Here is a 17,146-nt window from a genome sequence, read left to right as displayed (position 1 = left end):
GAATATACGTATATATATATATATATATATATATATATATATATATATATATATATGCGTGTGCGCGTATAGATGAGTGTTGTTGGTATGTGATGGGGTTGTACAGGGTATATTGCAGTATAGCTGTATGTATGGTGGAGCCTATGGCTGCTATTGATGTGTATGTGACGATGTGTATTCATGTGTTTGCGTGAGTGTACATACATACGCAACATACATGCACCTTATACACACACACAAATGATATATATCATTTTCTATCGGCATTAAAATATTGGTTTCAAATTTTGGCAAAAGGCCAGTAATTTTCGGGGGTGTGGGTAAGACGATTGCATCGGTCCTATTGTCATTTACTCTTTTACTTGTTTCAGTCATTTGACTGCGGCCATGCTGGAGCACCGCCTTTAGTCGAGCAAATCGACCCCAGGACTTATTCTTTGTAAGCATAGTACTTATTCTATCGGTCTCTTTTGCCGAACCGCTAAGTTACGGGGACGTAAACATACCAGCATCGGTTGTCAAGCAATGTTGGGGGGGGGGACAAACACAGACACAAACACACACACACAGACACACACACATATGTATATACATATACATATATACGACGGGTTTCTTTCAGTTTCCGTCTACCAAATCCACTCATAAGGCTTTGATCAGCCCGAGGCTATAGTAGAAGACACTTGCCCAAGGTGCCACACAGTGGGACTGACCCCGGAACCATGTGGCTGGTAAGCAAGCTACTTAACACACAGCCACTCCTGCGCCTAATTGTTCAACAATTATTTATTTCATCAATCCAAAATTGATAAAAATGTAAATTCGATCTCGGCAGAATTTGAACTCAGAACGTAAATACATACGGAACACCGCTAAGCATTTTGCCCTATATGCTAACAATTCTTCCAGCTCTCCACATCTAATCTGCACTGAAATATTGATTCCAATTTTGGGCGCAAGGTCAGCAATTTCGGAAGAGAGTTAAGTTGATTACATCGACTCCAGTGTATGACTGGTATCTTATCGATCCCGCAAAGATGAAAGGCTTTGTCAACCTCAGCGGAATTTGTAGCCAGAAAGTAAAAACGTACGAAATGCCCTTAGACATTTTGCTCGCCAAATTAACGATTCTGCCAGCTCGCCGCCTGAACAAGCATCAAAATATTCTTTTCTTCTCAAGGTACAAGTTTTTGCGGAGGGGGCCAGTCGATTAGATCGACCCCAATAAACACACAAACACTGGTACTTAATTTATCGATTCTGAAAGGATGAAAGGCAAAGTCGACCTCGGCAGAATTTGAGCTCAGAACGTATAGACAGATGAAATATTGCTAAGCATTTCGCCCGGCGATCAGCATTACAATATTAAAATGTATATTTATTCATGTATTGATTTCTATTTATTCTGTTGCTGTTCTAAACCCTTATGTATATATGTACATGTGTGCGTGTATGTGTGAGTGTGTTTGTTTGTGTGTGTGTGTCTCTAAAGAGGATATATATATAAAGGATAAAGACCCCATGAATGACCATGGGATTGCACCTAAAATGTTACCTTCCGAAGCACAAGTCGGGGCAAGGTTGTTCGTGGAAGACCAGTAGTCTCCCTTGCAGAACAGCCTCCCCTCTCCATGTCACCAATGTTAGCCAAGTGAAAGGGAAAGGCTGTCACACTTTGGCACCAGTGACGTCGCGACACATTTTTACAGCTGAGTGAACTGAAGCAACATGAAATAGTCTTGTTCAAGAACATGACACATAGCCCGGTCCGGGCTGTGTGGTAAGTAGCTTGCTTACCAACCACATGGTCCCGGGTTCAGTCCCACTGCGTGGCATCTTGGGCAAGTGTCTTCTACTATAGCCTCGGGCCGACCAAAGCCTTGTGAGTGGATTTGGTAGACGGAAACTGAAAGAAGCCCGTCGTATATAGGTATATATATATATATATGTATGTGTGTATGTGTTTGTGTGTCTGTGTTTTTCCCCCCAACATCGCTTGACAACTGATGCTGGTGTGTTTATGTCCCCGTAACTTAGCGGTTCGGCAAAAGAGACCGATAGAATACTAGGCTTCTAAAGAATAAATCCTGGGGTCGATTTGCTCGACTAAAGGCGGTGCTCCAGCATGGTCAGAGTCAAAAGACTGAAACAAGTAAAAAAGAGTAAAAGAGTAATAATATAAAATACAGTTATGGTTAAGGGTGGAGAGAGTCCCATGCCTATATGCTGAAAATAGACGCTAAATCGTCAAACCACTTCAAACCATCACATTTATAACACACGTGTTGAAATCGAATGAGTAGGCTGACATAAATTCATAAAGTAATAATTATGCCCTTAATTACAATTGTATTATTTACTATTATAAATCTCTACATATGAATTTACCTTGATAGGTCTATTTTATATGCTGGCTACTGATAAAATTGTCAACGATTTTATCAATAATATTAATACGCTAATATTTTTGTACATACCTGTTGTGTGCGTCACACTTCAAAGAAGTGACAAAGCGAGAGAGAGGAGGATAGAGAGGAAGTAAGAGAGAGAGAGAGAGAGAGAGAGAGAGAGAGAGAGAGAGAGAGAGAGAGAGAGTGAGAAAGAGAAATGGAGAGTGAGAGAAAGTGAGCGAGAAAGAGAGAGAGAGAGTGAAAGAGACAGTGAGTGGGGATAGCTTTCGTTTTGTGTTTTTAAGTGTTTCAGAGAGGAATTGAGAGAGAAAAAAGAGAGAATGAAAGAGACAGGGAGTGGTGACGGCATTTGTTTCGTGATTTTAAATGTTTATCACATTGCAAGAGAAGTAGATACATAGATACATATACACATTGTTAAATCAAAAGCGGGAGAGAAGAGAAACACAAAGGAAGTGAAAGAGAAAGAGAGAAAGTGAGAGAGACAGTAGATACATAAATCCAAAGAAAAGTTCATACATAGATACATACACACAGAATATACTGGATGTCAATTTCACTTTTCATTATCACACGACGATAAAATTAACTCACAAATGGCTGAGTACTCTACAGACATGCATAACATTAACGTAGTTCTCAAAGAGATTCAGCCTCACGCAAAATATGACAAGGCTGGCCCATTTGAATTACAGTTACAACTTGAGACATATATATATATGAATGCATTTGTGTGTGTATGTGTTTGTGTGTGTGCGTGTGTGTGTGTGTGTGTGTGTGTGTGTGTGTGTGTGTGTGTGTGTGTGTGTGTGTGTGTGTGTGTGTAGTTTAGGTTAATTATGGGTAGCTGTTGCCTACGATGCCTCCACAGACAGCACGTCCCTTGTGGATGTCTAGACATGTCAGAGGTTTTGATGTGTATATATGAGTGGGTAAATGTTTATGAGTAGATAGTGAGAGTAATAATGGAGGGTAAAATCAGATATCGAGAGAGATATTGAGATGAATCTGAGAGCTGAGTACAGATAAAGAATGAAAACAGACAGAGAGTAAAAGATGAGAGGGGAAAGAGTGCCACATAAAGTATTGCAAATGTGTAACAATGGACCTAACACGATGAAGAATGCTTGAAATATTACCGAAATCACCATCGAAACATCTATCTGTTTTATAGACATTTTATAATTGTAAAATGGACGTCTTGTATGATATGTCCTTTTACAATAACACGATGCCTACAAAACAGATATGATGGTTATGTCTGTTATTTTCCGATTAGGACCAACCCGGGGAGAAAGAACAATAATTAATAACAAAACCGATTCGTTATATGCTAAAAATTAATAACTAAAATTGAAGTTACCAAATCCGAAGCGCAGCGGTTTTTCTGTAATCGCAAGCCAACTCTCGTCAGAAAGATATGATTCTCAACGTTCCTGCTGTATCGTTTTGCCCCGCACACCATAAAAAGCTAACACGCTTGCTTCATATAGATGTCGTTTCTTTTATCTTGCTTCTTACTCTATTTTGATAGAATATTTAATCGAAACATAAGTCTATTTCTTCTCGTTTTCCTTTTATTCAGCGTGCTGTTCACTATGCACAACATTCATTCATTTCTTTTTTGTATATATATTCACATTTTGTTCTCTACTTGTCGAATTTTTGTCTACCTGTTGTAATCTCTAACGTTGTCCATCTTTCCGTCTATTATTCCCCACGTTTCATTTGTGCTATTTCCTTCTTACAATGAGCCCTTATTTGAAAACGGCAGTGAATGATACTAAGGATATTTAGCTGCTATTTCTTGCAAGCGAAGTGATCAGTTAGAGTGAGTATATCTTTCGCTTGTCACACAGGCAATGTTACAGTGTAGATATCCAAGTAATAGAAGTGTCATCCATACGATATCAAGCGTTGATTGTTTATTTTGTCATGCAATGGCAAAGTAAATAATATCTATTTACTGCTTTCATATAGCATTACATTCTGGTGATCTGATCTCATCCTTGTCGTAAAGTATACAAACAGAAAGCGATCAACTATTCGATCGCATAAAAGAAAACAAAATTCTTTCTCAAACTACGCTCGTAGAAACAGTGTGTCCAATAACATATATGTGTGCGTGTGTGTGTGTGTGGGGGGGGGGTAAGTGTGAGTGTCAGTGCGTGCGTGAGAGAGAGAGAGAGAGAGAGAGATATGTGTGTTTGTGTAAGGGTGTGTGTGTGTGTGTGTGTGTGTGTGTGTGTGTGAATATTTGTCTGAGGTGTATGCATGTGAGGTGTTTGTGAATGCGAGGTGTGTTGAGGTGCGTGTGTGTGAGCGCGTGTGTGAGGTTTGTGCGTGAGAGAATGTGCGTGTGTGAGAGAGAAAGTGTGTGTGTGTATGAGAGAGAGAGAGATGTGTGTGTTTGTGTAAGGTGCGTGCGTGTGTGTGATCTTATGTATGAGAGGTGTGTGTGTCTGTGTGAGTGTGAGTGTGTGTGAGAGAGAGAGAGAGAGATGTGTGTGTTTGTGTAAGGTGTGTGTGTGTGTGTCAGGTGAGTGTTTGTCTGAAGTGTATGCGTGTGAGGTGTCTGTATGTGAGGTGTGTGTGTGTGTGAGAGAGTGTGCGTGTGTGTGTTTGTGTAAGGTGTGTGTGTGAGAGAGATGCGTGTGTTTGTGTAAGGTGAGTGTGTGTGTCAGGTGGGTGTTTGTCTGAGGTGTATGTGTGTATGTGAATGTGAGGTGTGTGTGTGTGAGATGTATGTGAGAGGTGTGTGTATGAGGGATATGTATGTGAGGTGTGTGTAAGGTGTGTGATGTGTGTGTATGAGGTGTGTGTGTGTATGAGATATGTGTATGTGTGTGAGGTGTGTGTGAGGGGGATGAGGTGTGTGCGAGTGAGGTGTATGTGTGTGGTGTGCGTATGTGTGTATGTGTGAGGTGTGTGTATCTGAGAGAGAAGACGGAAAATATTGGCCAGCCAAATCCTACAGAGAATCGAATCCCGTACCTCTCAAACTCCGCTATTATTTAGCGTTATAAACAAACGGTCAAAGGTCACTTAGCGCTCACCCACAATTTGAAAGTACAGAGTTCGACTCGATTCTCTGAAGAGGCCTGATGACCTCATACACATATACCTCACACACGCACCTCACACACACACACCTTACACACACCCCAAGGCGGCGTGCCGGCAAGCTGGCAGAATCGTTAGCACGCCGGGCGAAATGCTTAGCGGTATTTCGTCTGTGGTTACGTTCTGAGTTCAAATTCCGCCGAGGTCGACTTTGCCTTTCATCCTTTCGCGGTCAATAAATTAAGTACCAGTTACGCACTGGGGTCGATGTAATCGACTTAATCCCTTTGTCTGTCCTTGTTTGTCCCCTCTATGTTTTACCCTTTGTGGGCAATAAAGAAATAAGAAACGTTAGCACGCCGGACGAAATACTTTGCGGTATTTCGTCTTTACGTTGTGAGTTCAAATTCCGCCGAGGTCGACTTTGCCTTTCATACTTTCGGGGTCGATAAATTAAGTACTAGTTGCGTTTTGGGGTCGATCCAATCGACTGCCCTCGCTCACCCAAAATTTCGAGCCTTGTGCCTAGAAGAGAAAAGAATGTTATAGCAACTTCGGAGTATTCTTGACGCTTGAGATTAACTCCTCTTCTTATATGCAAATGCTATCAATTAACATTCGGGAGATGGGACACACCTTCAAGTGGCTGCAATAAATATAATGTGGGAGACATTTATAGGGGTATATGCTGAATAGATAATAGATAGATAGATAGATAGATAGATAGATAGATAGATAGATAGATAGATAGATAGATAGATAAATAGATAGATAGATAGATAGATAGATAGATAGATAGATAGATAGATAGATAGATAGATAGTGTCGTCGTTGTGGGGATTTCATGTCACAGTTGCTATTATTTGTAGTCGTTGTTGTTGAGAACATTCAGAGGGTGAACATTCTTTGCATTTTTTTCCCCTCATGTTTGTAATCACAGTCTGATTTTGTTTCTCCCACAGAGGTACAGAAAGCCATAAAGCGCATAAACAAAGTGCAGTTTTGTTTTTATTCTTCAAGCAATAAAAACATAAAAATATTTGTCATTGCAGACAAGATGATGTCTAATTTTTAATTGTTTCTTCAAGTTTTTCAACTCTACCGTTCCTTCTTCTGGGGTCCTAGCATAGGATATCCGTCAAGAACTTGAGCCAATATAATCAACAATGACGATCCCTCACAAATTTGTGACCATGTGCATATATATATAAAAGAATGGTTTTGCGGAATGAAATGGAATGAAATGAAATGTAACTATGTTGGAATTGAACTAGTAACATAAAGAATTTATCTAAGTAGTAATTTGTCCGATCCACTATCGGTTTTGCCAATACATTGCCGTTACAAAATAATAGGATGGCGGATTAGCAGAAATGGTAGAGCGACGAACAATATGCTTCCAAGTTTTTAAGTGTCTCTTCAGGTTTTGAGATCGAAAACCACTTGGGTCGGTTGTACTTTTCATCTCTCCGGGTCAATATTATCTGGTAGAACCCGTCTAGTATGAGAACTAATATAACCGATTAGGAGCCAGCATCACCAATAAATAAATTAATTAATTAATAAAAAGAAGTTTATGCTTCTATTAAAAACAAATATTACAAAATAATCCCAATGTAAAAAGGAACAGAACAGAGCATGAGTGTATTACTCATACAAAAGTAATACATAAATTCTCCCAAGATGATGATGATTGTGTGTGTGTGTGTGTGTGTGTGTGTGTGTGTGTGTAGGCGCATGGCTTAGTGGTTAGGGTGATGCGAGGTCGTGGGCTCGATTCCCAGACTGGGCATTGCGTTATGTTCTCGAGCAAAACATTTCATTTCACGTTGCTCTCCGATCATTTCGTCATCTGACATGTGGCACATGTTGTACCTTTACAGGCAATGTCGATTTGATGGAGGGAGTGAGTTTATGTGAACACAGACATTTGATCACCATAAGCACACCACCTGTGTGGTTGTTCGGGAAGAAATTCTTTTCTTTATTAGCCACTAAGGGCTCAACATGGAGGGACGATATAGTACATACGAGTGAGGTTATACAGGAAAACGTGTACAAAAAATAGCAATAGTAATATATTAATAACAGTAATTCTCCAAAAAGGGGAGGTTTCTTGGGTTGTGCGTGGAAACCCCACAAGCCACGAAATGATCTGATCGCTAGGGCAACAAAGTGTACGTATTTGATTAGAAATTTTTGCTCAAGTCAGACCCATTCATTCGAGCTATTCTTCCAACATTTACCTATAAACAATTTACTGTTTTGGCTGACGGGAAGGTGAGTGGTTTTCTTACTCCTCTGGCTGTCTGTGGGTGTTTCCACGTTCACATTTTTATAAAAAGTTTTACTTAAAATAAAGCAGTTGTTTACTGTCAACTTAATGTGACAGACCCATTAACGGAATCATACTGCAGCTATTTAGCCCTAGGAAGCTGGGCTAAATAGCAGCAGTATGAATGCCTAAATGAGTCTGTCACATTAAGTTGACAGTAAACAACTGCTTTATCGTAACACTGCTGCTTACGTCTCTCTGTGAGATTTATAATTAGATCATTTCTAATTTTACTTACAGTTTTCTGAAATTTGCCCACTGCATTAGGATAATTTACTTTTATGTCAATGAACGTGTTATTTGAAATGCTGAGGGTCTGTATGTGTGGTGGTGCTTTGGGTGATGCACAAAGAAAATTGCTTGAGGTGATGTCGGTGCGTTCTTGTATGTATTTCATTAGTTGTGTATTGTTTTTGTGTTTATTGTAGTAAGGTTCATTGATTTTTGTGGTGGTTTCTGTTTTGTGTGCGGTGCTGGCAGTGGCATTGGTGGTGTTGGTAATGTGAGTGTTGTGGTTGGTGGAGGTGTGAATATATCTGTGTTATGGGAAGGTGCTTTGGTTGTGTCCGTTTTTCGTTTTTTATTTTTGTGGAACTTCTTCCCACTCTTCTCTGTCGGTTTTTTTGCTCATGTCCGAGTCAGACTCAGGAAGGGGTAACTCTGTTGAGTTAGTATCTGTTCGTGTTTCTTTCAGAGCTACCTTTAGAGTTTTTTGTTGTTTTTTTTTTTTTTACTGCTGCTGTTGCTGTTGTTTCTGCCGTACTTTTTGTTGTAGTTTCTGCTGTGTTTTCCGCAGCCAGTCCGCTTGCTGTTGCTGTGTTTGGTATTCCTTCCATTGGTGATGGTAGTGTTGTTGCTACTCTTGTTAATGTTTCTGGTTTGTTTTTCGATGTTGTCTCTGTTGCTTTCTCTGCTGTTAGTTTTGTTGTTGTATCTTCCATAATTTGTGATGCTATTGTTGTTGTTTTGGGTGGAGGTGGTGTTAATTCTACTGTAGTTTGCCTCTGCTTCTGTTGGTGTTGCTGTGATTATGCTTTTGGTGGAATGGGAAGTTTCCCGTCTGATCTCAACGGGCAAAAGACTCTAAGGTGGTCCTTCTGTCTGCAGAGAAAGCACCTCGGTTTACGCCCCTGCATCAACACATGCAACTTTGCGCCTTCCAGTAAAAACGTGGAAATAAAATTAATAGAAATAAATGAACAACAGTGGTTCCCAAAAGAGGAGGTTTGCTGGGTTGGTCGTGGAAACCCACAAACCACTAAAACAACCTAATCGCTAGGGTTTGTGCTCAAGTCAGGCCCATTCATTCGAACAATTCTTGCAACATTTACCCATCTTTCCGCAAATATGTACGAGGACAGCATCTCCCTCTTCAGTCTCACTTTTCTTTTCAATTGGAACCTAAAATAGTTAGTAAGACCACTGCCGGAGAGGAAGGTGCCTGTTCTCAAACCTTTCACCCGCGTCAACTATACAACCTCTTTTGCAATAGCCACTAGACAGAGAGCAGATCTTTCCGGAACAGAACTGCAGTTCCACCCACCTCTCGACTGGTACGGAGATGCGTAGATCTCGTATCCAGCGAAGAGGGTGTAACCCTTCTGGCCCTCGCGAGCAAAAGACTTCTAGGTGGTCCTTCTGCCTGCAGAGATAATGCCTTGGTCCACGCCCCTCAAGCGATACGTTCAGCTTTACAACTTCTGGCAGGTGTATAAGATTTCTAACCCTTTCAAGTGCTTTCTGGTCTGCCTGAATCAACAGCTCCAGTTTCTGCCTCCATCCATTCTGCTGGTGTATTTTGTTTATTTGTAAAATTTTGATTTCTTTTTCGATGTCGAGTAACACGGCTGCTATTACCCAAGCGATGTAAAATTCCGGAGCACCTCCCCATATTATATGTTTGAAGCTCGCCGACTGAGGTGGGTCGGCAGGAGCGCTAATTCTTTTGCTTTTAGGGTCACTGTGCAGTGAAGCTTGATTTCGTCTTCTGAGGGGAAACATACCTTCACAATGCCATGTCTTCTCCCCCTTGTCACGTACTTAATTTTGTTCCAAATTGTTTACTCTCTTTTACTCTTTTACTTGTTTCAGTCATTTGACTGCGGGCATGCTGGAGCACCGCCTTTAGTCGAGAAAATCGACCCCAGGACTTATTCTTTGTAAGCCTAGTACTTATTCTATCGGTCTCTTTTTGCCGAACCACTAAGTTACGGGGACGTAAACACACCAGCATCGGTTGTCAAGCTATGTTGGGGAGACAAAGACAAACACACACCGACACACACATATATATATATATATATACATATATACGACGGGCTTCTTTCAGTTTCCGTCTACCAAATCCACTCACCAGGCTTTGGTCGCCCCGAGGCTAGAACAGAAGACACTTGCCCAAGGTGCCACGCAGTGGGACTGAACCCGGAACCATGTGGTTGGTGAGCAAGCTACTTACCACACAGCCACTCTTGCGCCACTCCTGTTTATAGTTAGTTTTCAATCTTTGTTGCTTGTTCAATCTTTCTGTCTTTTAAAATTAGCGTTTGGTAGATGACAGTTCTACGCGAAATGAGTTGTGTGGTTTCACCAGGTGGGGTTTTCAATATGATATTTATTCCATCTCTTTTGATTAGACACTTCAATTTTTAAAAATCTTCCTTGTTTGCGTTGAGTGTTTTTTGGCAGAGTTTAGTGACAAAATCGAAACCGCGACGGTTGCATATGTTTTTCTCTATCTCGCTAATATCAGTTGATTTACTGGCTGTGGTGGCGTTAGAATTTTTTCTTCGTACATTTCATCATATTTTTCAGTTTGGTATGTCTGTGTGTGTGGGTTGGTTTTGGGCGTTTCCTTCTCTAAGGCTGGAGGCCATGTTTGAAAGAATAAACAAATGAGAGCCAAAACTCATATACACAATACACAACAGAGAATAGAAATATACCCCCAAAAGAGCGAATTTCTATATTCAAGGAAACCTCTCCTGTCAAGGAGATTCAGTTATAAGGACTTTATATGCCACATACGTCATCTAACAACAGGAGTGTCCATGATACACACACACATACATATATATATATATATATATATATATATATATATATATATATATATATATATATATATATATATATATAATAAATTATATACATATATATATATATATATATACACACACACACATATGAGGAAAAATAAAAATCAGAATAAGTAAACTCAAAGAAAGGACCCTTCATCAGTTGCCGGCTCTCTATCTACTCCTCATTTCGAACAGACAGACAGCCGAAAACTGATGAAGGGTCCTTTCTCTGTGCTTACTTATCCTGTTTCCCATTTTTTCTCTCGTTGTTTACGTATTTAACTCGTTCCTTTACTTATTTCATGTTATTTTGCACCGTTGGTGACGTCTTGTACTCATATATGTATGTATATGTGTATATATATATATATATATATATATATATATATATATATATATATATATACATATGTATGCATGTATGTATGTATGTAAATATATTAAGCCCCACTCATCTAAAAGTAGAACGTAAAGACGAAATACCGCTAAGCATTTCGCCCGGCGTGCTAACGTTTCTGCCAGCTCGCCGCCTTAAAGTTGCTATAACATTAAGGAAAAGGATAGGTTTGTTTGTCTGGAGAGAAGTGGATAGTCGTGGGTACATGTATCTGCCGTGAGAGACATCATTGCCAGAGGTAAATTCAATAAAACAAGGATTCGTGTTGTATGGTATTTGCTATAACTGTATTTGTCTATGCTGTTCATATACATGCCACTGACCACTCTGGTTAGCTCAGTTTTGCTTTATTTATACAAATTACCTATGCTATAAATACGTGCTACTCATTTTGTGTTACATCTGTCTCGCAGCTGGAAATATATTAAGGCAATTGTCCTGTGGATAACGCCTATTGTGTTAAAAGCACGTGTCCATAACTGCTCTTTTATCTGTTGATAATAGACCTGAATACTTGTTTACAGCTCTATTATTTTAGTATTGGTTATTTTAAAATAAGGCGGCAAGCTGGTAGAGTCATTAGAACGCCGGACAATATGTTTAGCGACATTTTATCCGGTTTGAAGTCCTGATTTCAAATACCATCGAGGTCGACTTTGATTTTCATCCTTTCGGATTCGAAAAAATAAGTTACCATTTAAGAATTCGGGGCCATGTTATTGACTTGTTCCCTCCCTTAAATTTTCATGTCTTCTTCGTATAGTAGAGATAATTATTGTAGAGAAACAGCCACCGGAGAGTAATAACGAGGAGAGACGGAAAGACCGAACGAAATGCAATTTTACAGAAGAGAAGAATTTCTCTCATCAGCAGCCAAGCAAATGTCAATGCGATTTCGACAACAAAGCCCGAATCCATACTCCCACTGGTATCAGAAATCCTCAGAACAAAATGTGAATATATAAACCAAATATCTGTAACCTGTTCCGAAATCATAAACAAATATATTCCAAACATCAATATATACAACAAAAACTATAACATACAAATAATCACAATTCAGCTTAAAATTTCCTACATGCAAATGTACAAGATACAAAAAAAAAATATTTGACCAATTCACATACCATACATAGCCGCGTATACGACAAACATAATATTTCCAAATAAAAATTAATAATAATCAGCTAATATATACTTCGAAATAAATCATTTATCAGATACTGGATTCTCAGATAAATTCGTTCGTTTGTTTTTTCTAATTTATTTTCATCTTTCCCAGTGTTATTTGAATTAACGTGAACAATACTTTTGTCGTACTGCTTTTTGCCTTGATTTATATCTCTGCACTTCCTCTACAACTTTTTTGTTATTTTTTAAAAATTTAAATGAACTTTTTCTCTTTTCAGACATGTCAAAGATGCGCAAGGGAGAAAAAAAAGGAACGACTCTATATGACACCCTAACATATATTACAATAAAAAACCTACAGTGGTTCACAGCAAAACATGCGCGTCAGATTAGACTGTTATCTATGTTTCCGGATATATATATATATATATATATATATATATATATATATATATATATATATATATATATATATATAAATGTATATATATATAGGAGAGTATTGTAGTTCGCTTGAAGCATTGTATATTGTTTGTAAAGAATAAAAGTTTAGGAAGGTATAACAATGCACTATAGAACTATATATGTACATATATATATAATGTATGTATATATGTATATATATGTATATATGTATATATATGTGTGTATATATATATGTATATATATATATATATATGGGAGAATATACAAAAAATAACAACAGACGAGGACAGGTGGTGTAAATAACAAAAGTATATATTAGTATGACGCTCGGGAATACGGAAAGTCTTTGACGTCTCGAGCTACGCTCTTCAACAGAAAGAATACGGAGACAAGGAGAAAAACACGGAGAAAAAAAATTGAATAGTGTTCAGTCAACGGTCAATCATATATATATATATTGTTGTACTTGGGGACGGTCATATTGCCAGTTTAGCCAATAAAAACACACGCACTGTATATTTGGTGTTAATTTGCTTCAGCTTTATATTACATTATCGCAAAACAAATATATATATATATATATATAGGCGCAAGTGTGGCTGTGTGGTAAGAAGCTTGATTCTCAACCAAATGGTTCCGAGTTCAGTCCCACTGCGTAGCACCTTGGGCAAGTGTCTTCTGCTTTAGTCTCGGGCCGACTAAAGCCTTGTGAGTGGATTTGGTAGACGGAAACTGAAAGAAGCCCGTCGTATATATAAAATGGAACAAAAGCGCAATGGAGGACAATAAAACAACCGGACATATAGACGATACGAAGGCGGACAGGAAAAACAAGGTCATTCGTAGTCAGTCAAGTTACCAGATGTCCTTACAGTTTCGGGTGGTTATATATATATATATATATATATATATATATATATATATATATATATATATATATATATATATATATATATATATCATACAATAATATGGTTAATAATCCAGGGGACAATGATGGATTATTGCACTCTACACTGCCTTCATGTGTTGACGATTCAGCGCTAAGGAATCTTACTGTAGGAGGAAATGTGGATCCTATTAAATATGCAGGGAATGTTGGGACCCCCAAATTTAGTTGTCATTTCTGAACCCCAAAATTATCTCCCCTTAAGTGGTTTTGCTTAAGAAGAAACGTAGTCTACAAATGTATTCTTAAAGGGGAGAATAATTTGGGTAGGGAATATATTAGGAGCACTATTGATTTTAAAAGAAGATATAGGGCCCACATGAGCTGACTTTCGAATGGCAAATATTCCAGTTCTACCACGTTGACATCCTATATTCATGACTTGAAGAGGAAGAGAATGATCTTTACTATTGAATGGTCAGTTACTTGTAATAAGTGCTTGTATTAGCGATGAAACGAGGGTATGAGATGTATTGTTTTTTAAAGTTATCTTCCTTTACCCCTCCTCTTTTCTCTTTATTCAATCTTGCATATTTATTTATCTTCCTGGTTATTTTTGTACGCTATATTCTTATACACTGTATTCTTATACACCTTATTCTTTCCTTAACGCCAATCCTTAATTTCCTCCTTCACACTCTCTATTTCTCTTTCCATTTATTTCTTTTTCTTTCTTTTTACCATTTAATAGCCACCTCCACTACCATTCTGTTGCTGAACGTTGATACATTCGCGTCTATTTCTGGATATTTACACTATTAGGAGTTTAACCTACATGGTTTTACATAGGATTGCACCTCTAAGGACTTACGGACTTACTTCTACATGATCGGAAAGTTGAACTGTGAACATTATGCTTCTGTTTTCTTCTCTTCCTTCATCTCCCTATTCCTTTTCTCTAGTCCTCTGTCATTAAACTATACCTTCTCATTTTCCCTATTGTCTCTGATGACGGAATATTCCATACTCTGGGATATCCCGGAAACAGCTGTAAGACTTTGAATTTTTCCAATAGTAATAACGTATATGACTTGAGATGTTTGTGTTGCCTTAGCTTTTATAGTCCTCTTTAACAATTATATATCCACTATATCGGAAATCTACAATGGCTCCATAACTACTGTCTCGGCTATAACCTTGGAGCTCTGGTAATCCGTTACAGCATTTATCATTGGAATTTCAACATCAACAACAAGGTATTTTTGTATGTATGTATATATGTATGTATGTATGTATGTATGTATGTATGTATGTATGTATGTATGTATGTGCAGGTTTATATGTTCTATGTATGTATTCTCATGCGTAGAGTTACATATCAAGACATGCTCATATATATTTAAATGATAAACTTCTAGAAAGTTCTACAGATTCTACAGTTCGTGTGGTGGATTGGATCTGTGGCCTTCGAATTAGCTTTCTCCTTTCTGGCTTCGAGAAGCCTAATTTCTCAAGATTGGTATTTAGGCAGTGTGTTACATATCCCTGGGTCCAAATAATTATAGGTATAAACCTGAACTTGTAATATGGATAGAGTAATTGTAGATTTCTCAATAGTTCAGCATAGGTGTTCTGTTTTTCACTGATCTTCAGCTTTATGTTAACATCCGCTGGGCAACTAATTTCCACAGCTGTGCAGTTTCTCTTCAGTTGTGCTTACATTTTATTAAGGTCTTCACTGGTACATTCCACCAGTATTCCTTTTATGTATGTATGTATGTATGTATGTATGTATGTATGTATGTATGTATGTATGTATGTATGTGTTTGTGTTTTAATATATAAACGTGTGTACATATATATGCTTTAACTGAGAGAATAATATATACTGAATAGATACAGTACCTACTGTACACATACATTTCAAGCTCACACCCAACTATCAATCAATCAATCTATCTATCTATCTATATATATATATATATATATATGCGAGTAAAAATAAATACAAAAAAGGTGGATTTTTTGTATGATTGTGTATAGAGGAATATATTATTTTGTTTAAAAGAGTTCCAACACTGTCTGTTTTTTATGTTTTATTTATATTCCTGCAGAAACAATGTGGGGTATAGAATATGGAATATACAATATATAATATAAAATAAAATAAAATAAAAATGGATGGCACCATGAAATAAAGTATTGAATGTAGATGAAATATTGAGTGTTCAATATAAAGGATCAAATATATAAATATATAAAGGCGACTCGAGTTTCAGGGCTATTTCCCTTCGTCATGGCCGGTATGACAGTCATACTCTGTGTGTCTGTGTGTGTGTGTGTGTGTGTGTGTGTGTGTGTGTGTGTGTGTGTGTGTGCGTGCGCGTGTGTGCGTGCGTTTGAGCTGTGGAAGAATATGTATGTGTAAAAGTCATAATGGAAGAGAGATATGTATATGTGTATATAAGAGTGCGTGTGCCTGCTTCTATGATTACATAGGCGTGAATAGGTATTTACTTAAAATCATTCAATGCTATATACATATGTGTGTGTGTGTGTGTGTGTGTGTGTGTGTGTGTGTGTGTGTGTATAGACAGATGGCTACTGCACACATGACCATAATAAATAAATCAATAGAAAATATTTTAAATTCTCGTTGCTAATTACTTTGTTAAAATACCGAATTCGTAATTAGTGTTAGTAAATTACTAGCACTAAACTACCGGACAAATTACTGTAAATTGCTAGATGCCTAATTAGTAAAATTACCCTGATTCATGGTTAATACCATATCAACACACCTAATTGAGCACACGGTTAAGTGATTTAAGTTTTGTGCTTTGAAACCCCAAATCGTCTTAATAGTGAAGACTCAAGCTGCCGAATTTCTGATATAAACCAGATTATTTCTATAATAAAGTTGCAGTTTACTGAGTCAGAGTTGCTGCTGTTTTGTTTCTATTGTTGTAGTGTAGCCTAGGTCAGCCGTCTTGGAAGAATGAATGAATGAATCATACTCTAGTTGTGGACGAAGATTGAATCTTACGTCCATTCTGGCTGGACGTGATTGGAGGAGATCTCCAGAGGCTCGACTTCACCTTAGAGTATGCAGAGGGGTTGGCATGGGACCGTCAGTGATGGAGAGCACTGAAGACCCTGATCAGTTCTACGCATGAGGAAGCCTCTGGAATTGCTTTCTTGGAATGACCCCTGCTCCACCAAGCAAGAGTATGAAACCAAGTGGAGCCAAGGAGTACATTGCTTGATGCATACTTTCGTTCTTTTTGTGAATAGGTAGCTGGAAAGAGACTCTGTTGTCACTCATCAATGTCGCTGTTACTGATGTTCGTCGTGACGTAAAATAGAGAATGAGTAACCGCTAGGTTGTGGATTTGTGTTGTTTTAGCTCAAACTTAC

At 38.1% G+C, this 17,146-nt stretch overlaps 1 long non-coding RNA gene across 4 annotated transcripts in view; it reads left to right on the top strand.

The window, feature by feature from the left end:
* LOC106877977 (uncharacterized) overlaps window positions 1–13,356 on the top strand; it is a 119,551-nt gene extending 106,195 nt beyond the window's left edge. For all 4 annotated transcript variants that reach the window (XR_016242004.1, XR_016242003.1, XR_016242005.1 and 1 more), the window contains one exon: window positions 12,693–13,356. This is a non-coding gene — a long non-coding RNA (uncharacterized LOC106877977). The remainder of the gene's footprint in view (window positions 1–12,692) is intronic.
* The last annotated feature ends 3,790 nt before the right edge of the window (window positions 13,357–17,146 follow it).

The sequence above is a fragment of the Octopus bimaculoides genome, chromosome 5 (assembly GCF_046866305.1).
Source record: "Octopus bimaculoides isolate indiv1 chromosome 5, ASM4686630v1, whole genome shotgun sequence".
Classification (NCBI taxonomy): Eukaryota; Metazoa; Mollusca; class Cephalopoda; order Octopoda; family Octopodidae; genus Octopus; species Octopus bimaculoides.
Note: the sequence above shows the minus strand (reverse complement) of the source record. Positions and strands in the feature narration are given on the sequence as shown.